Source organism: Brachycentrus maculatus, unplaced genomic scaffold, assembly GCF_059751285.1.
Source record: "Brachycentrus maculatus isolate JH-2025_06_01 unplaced genomic scaffold, ASM5975128v1 h1tg000167l, whole genome shotgun sequence".
Taxonomy (NCBI): domain Eukaryota; kingdom Metazoa; phylum Arthropoda; class Insecta; order Trichoptera; family Brachycentridae; genus Brachycentrus; species Brachycentrus maculatus.
The window spans coordinates 445,595-460,197 of NW_028280920.1; the positions used below are offsets into that span (position 1 = coordinate 445,595).

Consider the following 14,603-nt stretch of genomic DNA (forward strand, 5'->3'; position numbering starts at 1 on the left):
GGGGACCAATATTTACAGCAGTTGTTGAAATAACAACCACATATTTTAATATTGCCCTCAAATTAATTGGTCAGGAAGTGTTCGGAGGCCGGTATTTTAAACTTGTTTAAATAAAGATGTCAACATCTCAATTACGTATTCCGTTAAATTTTACATAATTAGAAACTGTGGAGGCAGATTCAATAAAACCAATTGTTTGCAATTATCTAATGTGAATGTTCGTTTGCTTAAAATCTTTGATCTCCCCAAGTATTAAATTTTTAGTTTTATTTTTTTACAAAACGTTGCATTCAAATACGCCCGTATTTTAATGTATTTAAATAAATAAACATGGAATAGATGATAGGTATATATGTTTTTTTAATTTTTTTTTTACCGCAATGGCAGCCCCATCTGTTGAACATAAAGACAGCACACGCAGTACTAAATATTGCTCATAACGGACAGCGTTCTTGATAGCTGGTGTCACTTAGCATTTTCAAAGTTTTGCATTAGGGCTTCATAGATTTTTAATTAAGTTCATCGCTTTACAGACATTGAAATAAAACATTAATTTGTCTTCTGTTTCTATGATCTTCATTTTTCTTTTAACCAGACTAAGCCGCAGCAAAGTATGCCCGGATACAGCTATTTTTGACTAAAATTCGTTTATACTTTATAATTCGTATTCTTCTTCTTCTTCTTCTTTTTTAAGGCTTTTCACCCATAGTGGGTGTTATAGTCAGTCTCGAGTTATTATATAATTTGCATTAAAATGTAGTGACATTTATACTCTTAAATATGTGGTAAAATATTTTACTGGCGTTTAATTTTGATAGTTATCTGAATGACAGTCAGAACTTAAAGTTGACAGAACGACAGTCATTCAATTTTAATTTGGGAAAAAATGATTTTTGAAAAATACATCGGGCAGCTATCAACATAAATGTAATATAATGCAATTAAAAAAATAAAATATAAATTTAAAAAATACTTAAAAAACTTTTTTTTTAAATGTGTGTGTAAATTTTTATTTCAGGAATTATAATATATAGTCCAACCAAAAATAAAACGATCTTGAATATACCAAATTGTATGTATTTATTATTAACTTAATGACTTATACCACTCTCAAATTCATAGAGAATTCAACTCCATAAATGAATTATACGAGTACCTGAAGTTCAATGGATTGATTTTTATTCGCATTTAAAAAAAATGTCGATACGTACATAACTTAATTAGAATAAATTATTGTAGTTAACTGCGTAGGATTAATTTCTGTCAAGAGTAGTGGGACGTTATTATTTTATTGCATTTTCTCAAAACACTCGATCAAACGTAATGAATACTATCGTAAATGACGAATATGTTCGACAAATTATCTGCATATTAATAATACCGCCTACACGCCGATATGCAAAGTGTTTCAAATAGAGGATGTTGCTTGATAAATTGTACTCGTATTATGTCCGTTTTTAGGGGTCTGAAATGAAAATCCTACGGACCTTTATTATCGGGCAGAGGTCTGCACCAAAATCTCGAGATCCCAATACACACCACTTGATCAACCAACGTACGTAAAGTGCACTAAATTTGGCAAGCGTGTCTTTGCTGTTGCGGACCAATGCAAATGGTGTGAAATGCTCTTCCACTAGTAGTTAGAAACAGTGAGAGTAAGATGATCTTAAGAAAAAAACTAAAATCGCATTTGTTTGCTAGATCATTTTCACAATCTCATTTTTTCCGATTTTATCACAGTAAAAAATATATTTATTTTTATTATTATTTTTTTTTTACAAATTATTTACAATATTCCAAATTTTATACTTCTCAAAGTTTTCATCACATATTCTGAAATTGCTCCTCTTGAGAGTTATTTTTTTATAAAGAGATTTCTTGCGTATACAAACCTACCCATAATCATCTATTTTCTTTAAAAGAGCCTCCCTCAATCGTGTAGTTTCTTCAATAATTATCTTCAGCGATCGCCAGATGATATCTGAAATATATTTAAACGCGCAAATATACATAATATGTTTCCCGTTTTATAATCCCACCAAAAATTACACAAAGAACTAAATTAATGATTTTTTTACTAAGAAAAAAAATAGATTACCCAATTCTTAAGACTAATATATTGTCCTAAAACTGTTTTGCATTCCGTGCGAAGACAAAAGAGCAGACCATAATTGGGTTTGAGCTATAAACTTGTACAGCAGTTTAGGGATTAAATTGCAAAACGGCACTCAGGTTCGTGGCCTTGTCAAGAATAGTAAAAAGTTCATTGTATTATCGCCTACGTGGGTGCCCAAATAAGGATGGTTTGCAAAAAAAACATAATGTGGGAATGTTGTTAAGACGTAATGAGTGCATTTAAAATTCCTCCTTCATATGATGGTTACGTCGTCCATTATGAAGACATATTACTCTTTATGACCAGCCATTGTAGCTTGACTAGAGTGGGTCATTTGAAAATGTATTAGACTCTTTTGAAGTATTTTTTTTGTTGTATAAGAATGTATTTTTTATTGATTTGGCATTAACTTTGTGGAATGACATGATAAAAAAAATTGTATAAGACCGAAAAAAAACTATAAGATCAATTCTTAAGTTTATTAATGTAAATTCAACTTGTTTTTAGAACTACAGATAAAATTTACATTTTTTAGAATTTCTCAATTTTTTATCATATTTTGATGGAAACATATATTTTTATACGACATCAAATGACATCTAAATGGCTACAGCTACATAAAAAGGTCTCTGCTTAATAAAACCAATGAAAGCTTTCTTAAACTGTCGTCAACTAAAACAAACATGAAGCGACATGAGATTTATGATATATGTAATGTCATAAAAATTGTAATGTGCTTTTCAATCATGGGTAGATTGGTGAATGTTAGACGTGTGTAAAGTGATTACTTAACTTGCTTTCGACAGGTCAAATCCCTGTAAATACCCAGAATTCCATATTCTCCTTCGCATATGTTAAAATGTCAAAGTGTATAGATATTTGTATTTTTATTATGCACACAGATATTTCAATGTCATACTATGTATTTTTTTGAGCCTAAGCGGCTCATTATCAAAAATATGTCTCAAATTGTGGTAGAGTAGGTTCGAACCCAAGAACTCTGACTTAAGTCCGCTACACTAACCACGGAACTACAACCCGACACGTTACAATAATTTGATGAATGGGTACGCTATAATAATATGTTGTACATCAGTTATTCACTAGGTCGATATCTGGAGCGCGACCTTCAGCAGTCCGCGGATAGCACGACTAGGTACTTCATTTTTTTGCAATGTTTTGTAATCGCCGAAAAACACACAGTTTGATGGTTGCAGAAATTATTTACATTTGCGGATGCAATAAAATTTGGGCAATTTCAATCATGCGCTCGATTTGATCGTTGAATTGATTGAATTGAAAGCTTTTGGCGTGAAGGCCAGTCAATAGCAAAATGGAGATTACTACCGAATAACAAAATAACCCGCAATAATAACACCTTTTTTATAAATAGTGCATTTCCTTAGAATTCAAGAAGCAAATTATTTCGTTTAAAATATTTGACTTTGAGGATTTATGATTTGTTCAGCTAAGAAAAATAAATTCCAACGTCTTTCATTCAGATGAAATTTAATTTAATTTAATTTTCTTGTGGTATTCAGGATTGAGAAATGGCTTGGTTTTCATTTTTTTATTTCTTTACTTACACGTTCATAAAAATATAAATAAAATGATCACCTCTCTATTATTATCAAGCTTTTTATTATCTAAAATATGCCATAAAATAATATGAAATCGCAATGGCAGCGCCATCTGTTGTACGTAGTAGCAACACCCACAACGTAGACTTCTTGACAGATGCTGTCACTTAGCCTTTTCAATATTTTAGATTGCATTATTGTTTCAAAGATTTTTGATATTTTTATTACAACCATTCTAAAATTAAACATTTTCAGACATGTGTGCTTTCTATCTTTCTTTCTCATTTAACCAGACTGAGCCACTGCAATACGCCGGGTAGGGTACAGCTAGTAATAATATATGACTATAGTCTTACGTTAGAAGATTAGACGAGATATAATGACTGGTAAACGGTTTTAAATATGCCAATCTGCAGTATGAATTTCACCTATAACCTCGTAATAGTGTAGGCTGCGGAGCCTTCGACAGCCATAATAACAACCTGATCGCTGATAGGATAAGTAGTTCAAAGTCCAGCTCGTTAAGCGCTTTCAAACAAAAGCTCTCGCTAAAATAATACCGTGTTTCGCCACACTCCAATATTTGGCAGATGAAAGATATTCCCTGTATGGGCTCCGACTACATACGATGACCATTTGTGGTTTTATTATAATATACTAAGTAATAATAACTACACTCATATACTAGCAGTCAAGTCATGCGCGAGGACGTCGGACTCATTTAGTTGCATCTTTGAAATTGGTCGTACATAATTACAATCTTTTCATAGAATATAGGTTTGAAATAGTCGATATGGAGAGAGGTTGCTGAAAATCAATGTAAAGTTAGTTTTCTTTGTTTGTTTTTATTTAATTATTTTGTTTTTAAATTACTTTATGTATTTTCTCGCTCTAGGTCATATCTCTAAAAAAACATGAATTGAAGTAATGAACTATTAATTATTTTGGTGTTTTACCTTGTATTAGGTTAGGTCAGGTTGCCTTCTAATTACAACAGAAATGTCATTGAATAAATATGACGAAATTAGTTTAAACTGCAATATTTTTAGAACAGTTCATTAAAATTTGAGCAAAAAGTATGAAACAAACAATCAGAACTAACAATTTAAATGACACTCATCAAAGATGAAGAAGAATACGTAAGTCAGGGCATTAATGGGGCTGACGACCGTCGTGGGCTGGTTTAAGTGATCACTTTACACACGTGTAACATTCACCAATTCTACCCATTATTAACAACAACACTACTCAAATTCTTGGAAGTTTACGTATTCTCCTTCATCTTTGATGAGATGTAAAAAAATAACAGGAAAAATACTCCAATAATTGGAGATACTCCAGATTTGTGAGTATTTGGACACACTCAAAATGTTGTAGTTTAATTGTCGTTATTTTAAACTACTGTTAATTATGTATGTATGTCATGTAATATGTTACTATGATGTAAGTACCTTATAGAACCATTATTTTACATAAATAATAAAACTTTATTGAACATAACTGGAGCCAGAAGACAGAATACTTGGTCAACAAATTAATAATTAGAAAAAAAATCTTCTTCTGTTGTTGATATAACATTATGTCGTATCCTGATTTTTTTAAAATTTATTGCCTGTACCCAGAACGAAAATCAGACAATGTAATCATTATGAATAATCAAAAGATTTTTTTATCATCTCATCTATATAAAGTTCATACCTTCGTCTACTTGCACAATCCTTGGTGATTTATTTTTCGTTGATTTGTCAAACATCTTCATGCTGAGGTCATTTCTAATTAATGATGTACCTCCAACGTTGTTCGTGACGCTCCTTTTATTAAGGTCATTCTTTTCCAAATTTCTCGTTACCATTTATCACGTCTGAGAAAAGAACGAGATGCTATTATTTGATATACAGACGTGTAATTCATCATATAAAATTTACAAGGTTTTAAGGTGAGAGATTTCGTAGATACGTGCTTTTAAATGCTCCTAAACTTTATACAATTTGATGGCATAGGGCAGGTATGATAGTTAAAATGTTTTTTGGAAGGTCAGATCATTCGTGGTGATAGAATAAGTACTAAGAATGTTTAGTATGAAAAATGAGTATGATACTCTTAATTAGCCTTTTTCGTGTGAAAATCAGGTATTAAATTGTGACCAATGAATTTCCAGTCCATTTTTACTATCATTCACATATTTCTTCTTTTTTATTAATACTTGGCCTGTTCAATTAACACGAATACTGACGTTATAAAATAAAATGTACTTTATTTAGATGTTAAATGTCTGGGTCCCCTTCAAAGTAGCCACCTCTCCGACGCAGACACTCATGGTCTTTCCGTGGAAATATCGTAATGGTATTTCCACTTTTTGAAACAGTCTTGGAACGCTTCTTTTATGATGTCCTTCAGCTCCTTCGTCGCGTTTGCCTTAATCTCGGGAATCATCTCAAATATCCTTCCTTTCAAAGGTCTTTTGAGTTTGAGGAATAAGTAGAAATCAGAAGGAGCGAATTCAGGCGAGTAGGGTGGGTAGGGAAGAAAAATGATCGAGTATTTATCTAAAAATTAACGAGTCCTGAAACCTGGATGTTTCTATTTTATTACTACGAAAATTACAAATTATCTCACAAAAATAACTCCACTCTAATAAAAGAATTGTTTACTTAAATGTATTAGGTACGGACCACGTTTGATCTACCTTTGAAGAAATAAGACTTGGATAAGATTGCCATCACGTCTAAACTGTGTAAGTTATGATTTAAGAATTTCTGTGACTTAATTTATCATCATACCTAAAATGTCCTTGTTCCTCCTGCCTTCTTCGCGACTTATCAGTTCCTTGAAATCTGGCTGCAGACGTGTCCTGTCATTATCCTTGAATTTTATTGAATTAAACACTTTGTTTATTTGTTTTTATTACCTAAATTCTTGGTCACTTTGTTGTTCATTGTTACGCATAAAAATAAAAATAAAAATTGTGACAGGTGATTTAAACCATTGATAAAATCACGTATTATATTACCCTGATGTCATAATATTGTGTTACAAGTAGTAAATATATATATATATATATATATATATATATATATATATATATATATATATATATATATATATATATATATATATATATATATATATATATATATATATATATATATATATATATATATATATATATATATATATATATATATATATATATATATATATATATATATATATATATATATATATATATATATATATATATATATATATATATATATATATATATATACATATATATATATATATATATATATATATACATATATATATATATATATATATATATATATATATATATATATATATATATATATATATATATATATATATATATATATATATATATATATATATATATATATATATATATATATATATATATTTATATATATATATAAATATATAAATATATATATATATATATATATATAATATATATATATATATATATATATATATATATATATACATATGTGTGTGTGTGTGTAGTGTGTACTTATATTTCTTTTAACTATCCTCTAAGTGCAAAAATATGTATTCAAATTAATAAGAACTATCCGATATTACGTTATTTTCCGTCTTATTGCCCATATAAAGTGTATAAATAGTAATTATTTAGTTGGCTAATATAATAACAAAACCAGTATCTTATGTAGTTCTTAAAAGAGAAGAATGCCGATCCGAAGTAATCTTCTCTTTCAACTTTGCTTTGCAATGTTGGAGGCGTTCCGTTGCCCTATTTGCTTCCGGGATTTCAGAGCCGCAATGCGTAATACTTTGTCTTTTGGTTCGAGTCTAGATGAAATGCGATTAAAGTTTCTCACTGCCTTGGGATTAAGATATAAGTGGATGGGTGCTAGATGAACAATAAAAGTGTTGCTCAAAGACTTAGCACTGTTTTTACTCGATAATCTTGTGACATAATAGGCTAAATTCCATATTACCGGTGTATTGTTGCATGGATATGATGACAAAAAATAAAACCGTCGAAATAATTCTATCATGGCAATCTCGTGGCCTTAAAAATACCTAAGTACACATATTGGTAGTGTAAAGGCAAAGGGGTAAGCTTGTAAAAAATTTCATTTCTAAGTTTGTTCCACAAAATGTCTAAAATAGTGTGTTCCATAATTTGGCAAAAGGATATAGCTGTAGTTGCAATACTTATTTAGTTTTATTAAGATATGTACATATAAAGATACATAAAACAAATGAGTTATTTAATTTCATAAGTTTTTTTTGCTCGCCTGTAAAAATTGGTCTGAGACAGATATACCCCTTTGCCTTTACACTACCGATATGTTATGTTATGTTAGGTAACGCCTAGCTCCCGAGGTCCTGCTCGTAGACTACACCTACCCGGATCGATAGTATGTAAGGGATTTCCCTGATTTAATATTTTAGAGAGTTAACCATAAAAAACAGCACACTTAAAAAAGTGCAATCAAACCTTTTTCAAAGCAGGATTACCGAAAGTAAGCGCGTGGATATGAAACCGTAACGTCACTTCACGACGAGAGTCCATAGAAAATCAATGTAATTTTGTATTGTTTATTTTTATCTAAATATAGTGTTCATTTTAAAAATATACATATTTTAAATCTATTTTTATAAGACTTTTGGCCATAACGGATACCTCCTCCCTTAAATTAGTCCGATATATATTGAAGTTTTACTATATATCGTATTTCTCTCCTATCATAAAATGGCGAAATTTATTTTTTATAGTAAACATATATAAATTTTTAATTGTTTACCTTTTGAGAATCCATATATTTATGTTTGACTTCGAGTCTTTTTCTTCCTATCGCTTCGGATAATCGAGAGACTAGTGTAGTTTTTTATATTAGTTTATTCATAATTCGAGTATAATAATACGAAATATTGTATATCTTATGCAAGTAAGTGTGTAACTGCAACTGATGGGATACTCAAATTAAGTGTAATCATAAAATAGTAATAAATAAAATACAATCCACGTAATGAAGTTAATAACAGTAAAGTGGGCAATCATCGGTATGTGGAGCAATTTCATTCATATTTGATATGCCATCAATTAATTTTACGATTTTTTTCCGGATTGCTGCTAGAATTGGGCAAATCCGAGGCCCTGAATTATTACAGCAACGTTAAGTTTTGCTAATCATGGTATTGTAATAAGAAAACTGAACTGAAACAACAGATCGCTAGAAACGTGGTTTGGAGAAACTGGCAAGTCACTTTTTTGGAAAAGTGAAAGAGATTTTATGTAGTTATTTAGTTGTATACTAAATCACTATATTATAGCTTATTTTAAAATACCTACGTATACGAAATCACTATATTATTGGTTATTTTAAAATAGTTTTAACTTTTTAACCATTATCCGTACAAATTTGAAGATAAACACACGCTGCTCTAATAAAATTTTATGTATTATACTAAAAATGGTAACCGTATTTATTCAGAGAAGCCATTTATATCTAGCAAACAAACTGTACAATATTGCGCCACATAAAATAAAATTAGAAATAAATAAAAATAAAAATAATAATAATAAACAAGTAAAAATGTGGCTTCTTGAGAGCTGCCTAAAGTTGGTCACCTTACCCAAATAAAGTCGGCTAATCATATCATATCATTGGTGCATACTTGTCAATTTCTCACTGTACTAAACTGTATTTATTTTGTTAACATTACTTTATTTTATATTTTATGTTGTAATATTTGTAATTTCAAAATAATAGTTTTTTATAGTGTAAATGAACGTCTCGTCACGGGTTCTACCTAGTGAGAGGTTATGTTTAATCTGCAAAGGGCAAATAAACTAAATATGTAAGTTGTTATCATTTTAGAAACTGATAACAATAGTGAAGGATATTGGTACCGTAAACCATGCTTGGACACAATGCCGAACCCTCTTCGAATAGAACGGCTTCTCCTGAAAAGTTTTACCTGGTTTTCTCCCAGCAATAAGCAAATGCTGAGAGGTTCCTGATTAGCCCACACTAGTTTACCCTTCCTGTTCCCAACACAGATGAAAATAAAACATGTTGTTAGCTAGAAGAAAAAAAATCCAGCCTAATAATCCACAAAGCTTATACACAATAAGCAAGGTAAATACTAAATGTAACTCCCATCTGAAAAAAAGTTTATTAAACTGTTCGTTTCTTGAATAAAACGTGCCACATATTCCAACATACCTCCCAAGTTGTGAAGTGACTTTGTGCAATATACATATGTAATATAACACTCGTCTGTTTCGTTACATTTTCGACTAATTTGATTATTCTACTCAGTAATGATTTTGATTAAGCCCAATTTGGATACGAACTACAACTAAAGTGCCGTGTAATTACGTATGACAAGGACGATTTACGAAATATATGCCTGAAAAAGTGTCGTTTGGTTTCACTCGGAGAGACAATACGCAAAGTCTTGTTTCCGTTATTACAACGCAATATTTCCTATTTTTCATTCAAGATTTGTTTTTTTTATTGCCATAATTAATGTAGATATTTAGACCCCATGACGAGGTCCATATATAGAAGAGAAGAGAATTATTTTGAAGAGATGTATGAATATAGAGGCAAAGAATATTTGCAAATATCAATGTGAAGATCTTTTATCTCTCTCTACCTTTGCTGAGAAGCACCGTGACAGTAACTGTCTAACTAACCTTTAGGGCGCTTGTGCACTACACGGAATTTTACCGTCCGGCAGTCCGGTTTTGAAAAATGAAAGCGACTACGACAGTTTAGCGTGATCAAATTTACGCACAACGTATTCACGCACCGATCAAGAGCAATGATCCGAAGAAATATAGACAAAAGCACAAGCCAATCCAAGCCAATCATCGTTTTAAAACGCTAACTGACGTGCCGGACGGTAAAATTCCGTGTAATTCCGGGTAGTGGACAATCGCCCTAAGTTAAATTTTAATAACACGTAACAATGGATAATAAGATGTTTATTTTCACATCATAATAGGGTCGCCTTCAAATCTTGCCCTTTATTCTATCAATAGCGAAACACAATATAACGATTAGCCTTCTTCTTCTTCTCCAATCTTTTCACGTTAAGTGTACTTTGTACAGTCCATCTTCAGTTGAGTGCAAGTTACAGCTAAGTATTTAACTTGACATCGTTTCATACAACTTCAAAGAAGTCACTAAGTTTATTCCCAACTACATAACATATTGTCAGCACGGAGATTGCTTGCATTGTAAGTCGACATTCCTATCGTGTGTCCTTATCGTCATATAATTTGTCAACTTTTCCCTTTTCCCCTTTTCCTCCCATCCCTCGAGTTAGTGAAAATACCTCCAGGTATTTTCACTAACTGACAAATGTGAAATTTTGTGTACAACATTTTGAATGTGTCCAAATACTTCTTCACAAATCTGGATTATCTCCAATTATAGAAGTTTTTTTTAATATCTCCTACAATTGGAGATAATCTAGATTTGTGAACTCAAAATGTTGTAAATAAATTAACTGGTCAAATTATAAGCTAAAATAACAAAATTTAAAATGATATTTTCTGGCGTTTCTCGTGTTTGTGATTATAATCCAGGATTCGGACATCACATACGAATAAAAGAGATTCTGCTAAATAAAAAGCTTATTTTCATCTCATCAATAGATGTCTCTAGTGAAGTTCTAGTGATTCAAGAACAACGTTTCGAAATTGGTTCAAATATATAGAACTTAAAATATAGATACATATATAGAACTAAGAATTTGAGTTGTGTGGTTGTCAATAATGGGTAGAATTGGTGAATGTTACACGTGTGTTAAGTGATGATTTAAACCATCCTATGACGGTCGTCAGCGCCGTAAATGTCCAGACTTCCATGTTCTTCTTCATCTTTGATGAGATGTCAAAAAAATAACATGTAATTTTGTATCTGGAATAGTACAAATACCTGTTTTGTGTTGAACTTATGTAACTGTTATTTTAAATTTCCAAATAAAATTTAATTAAAATTAAAACAATTTAATTTTAAATAAAACACTTGGTTTTTTATCACTTGAGTATTGTACTATATTGCTACAACTGGTTTAAATCAGTCCCAAAAATCTTGAATGATCCTAAAAGTTCTGTTACCTGGAAATAAACTTTATGAGCTGACTAAAAACGAGGGGATGTGGTAATATCGGTATCTACATAGCTAAAAAATCGCATTAGCCCTGCACATATGTATACGCAAAACGTACGTAGGTATGTACGAGGGTCGACCCAAAAGTAACAATAAAAAGTAAATTTTACACACTTAATTAAATGATTTTTTTTTGAAAATTTACACACTTATGTACCATGTTATGAGCCGAAAAATAAAAATTGGTTAAAAACGGTAATGTTTGGAAGTTTTTTTGAAGTTTTTAGTCTCCCGATTTTTACGTTTCGGCGAAATTTTGACGTAAACAAATGGAACAGCGCGCAAACATTAAATTCTGCTTCCTGCTAGGCAAATCACCTCAAGAAACACTGAAACTGCTTCAAATGCAAACTGCAAATTCAAGCTTTTAGAGCATCCTCCTTACTCTCCAGATCTTGCTCCTTGTGATTTTTTTCTTTTTCCTAGGATGAAAAGGCAATTGAAAGGAAGGAGATTTCAAACAATTCAAGAAGTTCAAGAAAGCAAACTCAAAGCTTTGAAATCAATCAGTATTTCAGAGTTTTTTACTTGTTTTGGGCAGTGGGAAAAACCCTGGAACAAGTGCATTGCGTCTAATGGACAGTATTTTGAGGGTCAGTAAAGGTTTTTAATAATTTTTTTTTTGTTTAAAAAAAAGTTGTTTTTAAAAAATCGCTGAAACGTAAAAATCGGGAGACTAAAAACGTCAAAAAAACTTGCAAACATTACCGTTTTTAACCAATTTTTTTAATTTTTCGGCTCATAACATGGTACATAAGTGTGTAAATTTTCAAAAAAATCATTTAATTAAGTGTGTAAAATTTACTTTTTATTGTTACTTTTGGGTCGGCCCTCGTACGTACGTATAAAGCGATTTCACGCTTATTTTACGTGAAGAAAAATATATTTTATTGTATATGCGATTGTATTTCAAGGATAATTTGTTTGAATTTTAAAAGCTTAATTCATTCATTAAAGGCTTTTATACATACAATATTGTATAATATATTGCACAAGTTTAGAGTTAATGACTTGTACCAAATCACGTGCAACCGAAATTCATTTATAATTCTCATTGTAAAGCCGTCAATCTTAACACGATTTTTACTATCTCATTTTTAACAATACTTATATCGTTTAACATTGAAACTTGGGATATTCTTTCATCGCATAAATTCACACGCATTTAACGTAATTTTAACCCAAATCAAAGTAATATGGAATAATATAAAATTTTTATAAAAATATACGTCATCACATCGAAATGCTTGTATCATCTGTAATATTCGACAGTAATTATCCTTAAAAAATGTGAATTTTTATATTCAACTTACTGCGGTATTTTGATAGGTAAAACGTGTGTCAATGATCAATTAAGTTAATGCAAAAAAACCGCACCCCGATAACTTAAAACAAAAATATAAAATCTATTCAATTTTATAAATTAAGAATATTGAATGCGCAATATGCCGTGGTCAACTTTTTGACAATGTAGCAAAAGTAAATTGAGATAGGTAGGGTTTTCGCTCATTTTCAATGCAATTTTATATGAAATAAATGAATGAAAATATCTTTGCAGTAGAACCCCTCTAATCCGTCATCTTTGGGACAGGCTGAAAGAAAATACGGGAAAACGAAAATAGATTACCAGAAAATACAAAAAACTACATAACAAAAATATAGTAAAATAAACAATCTGCCAACCCCAAAATGGCTGTATTTTATTGTTGTCTATATTAAAAAATATTCCAATAAACCGTACAAAAGCTGTTATTTTTCCAGTGCTGGTCATAGTATTTTCATCAGTTTTTTTCCAATTTCATTTTATTTAAAAAATATTACAACTTTAAAAAAATACTTTCTTGATATTCAACTACTGAATTTAGCATGATTGCCAGAGTATCTTAAGGAGCTGTGTATTCCAGATGAATTGGTTGATAGACGTCTCACGCTTCGATCGGCTACAACATCTGCAATGTGCAAAGTTATCTTACCAGCTCGCAACCAACGCACTAAATTTGGCGAGCGTGCCTTTGCTGTTGCAGGACCGACGGCGTGGAATGCTCTTCCACCAATGGTTAGAAATAGTGAGAGTGAGGTGATCTTTAGAAAAAGACTAAAAACACATTTGTTTGCTAAATCATTTCCACCATAATATTTTCCCCAATTCATTCACCGTGAAGCGCCCTTGAGGTATTTTTTTTACGAAAATGGCGCTATATAAGTTATCCAATTTTATTATTATATTTATGCCAGTATGCGTTACGATATCGTTGAATAAATAAGTATATTATTTACATTAAGTATTCATTGTATATTATATTACGCAATCCTTCGATTATTACTACTTAAACATTATTATTACGCGGAATCATCGCATAAACACCACTCAAACGCAAATTGGTATCTCGAGTAGTATGACCAAATTATTGAAGATTTTGTCGACGAGTTTGGTGATAGTATTTACATATTTAATTTATTACCTCCCACTTGTTTCATTCTTTATTTTTTGGGTTCATGACCTAAGATGCCCAAAATAGCTAGAAGGAAGTCTGCACCCTGATTTTTGTTTTACGGAATGGAAATGTTTAGGTTAACAAAGTTTTTTGTTGACGAAGGAAAAACTTTTTTCATTTTTCGAATATCGGGACATTTTCCAGGTCACTGAATCGTCGGCGTTGGGTCGTAGGGCTGTCCGGATATTGGGACACCACATCTTAGGGCGTTTGTCACTACACGGAATCACAC

The 14,603-nt window shown here is 30.9% G+C and overlaps 1 protein-coding gene across 1 annotated transcript in view; it reads left to right on the forward strand.

Moving 5' to 3' along the window:
• LOC148308381 (uncharacterized) overlaps window positions 1-14,603 on the forward strand; it is a 78,772-nt gene that overhangs the window by 30,721 nt on the left and 33,448 nt on the right. The window lies entirely within an intron of this gene.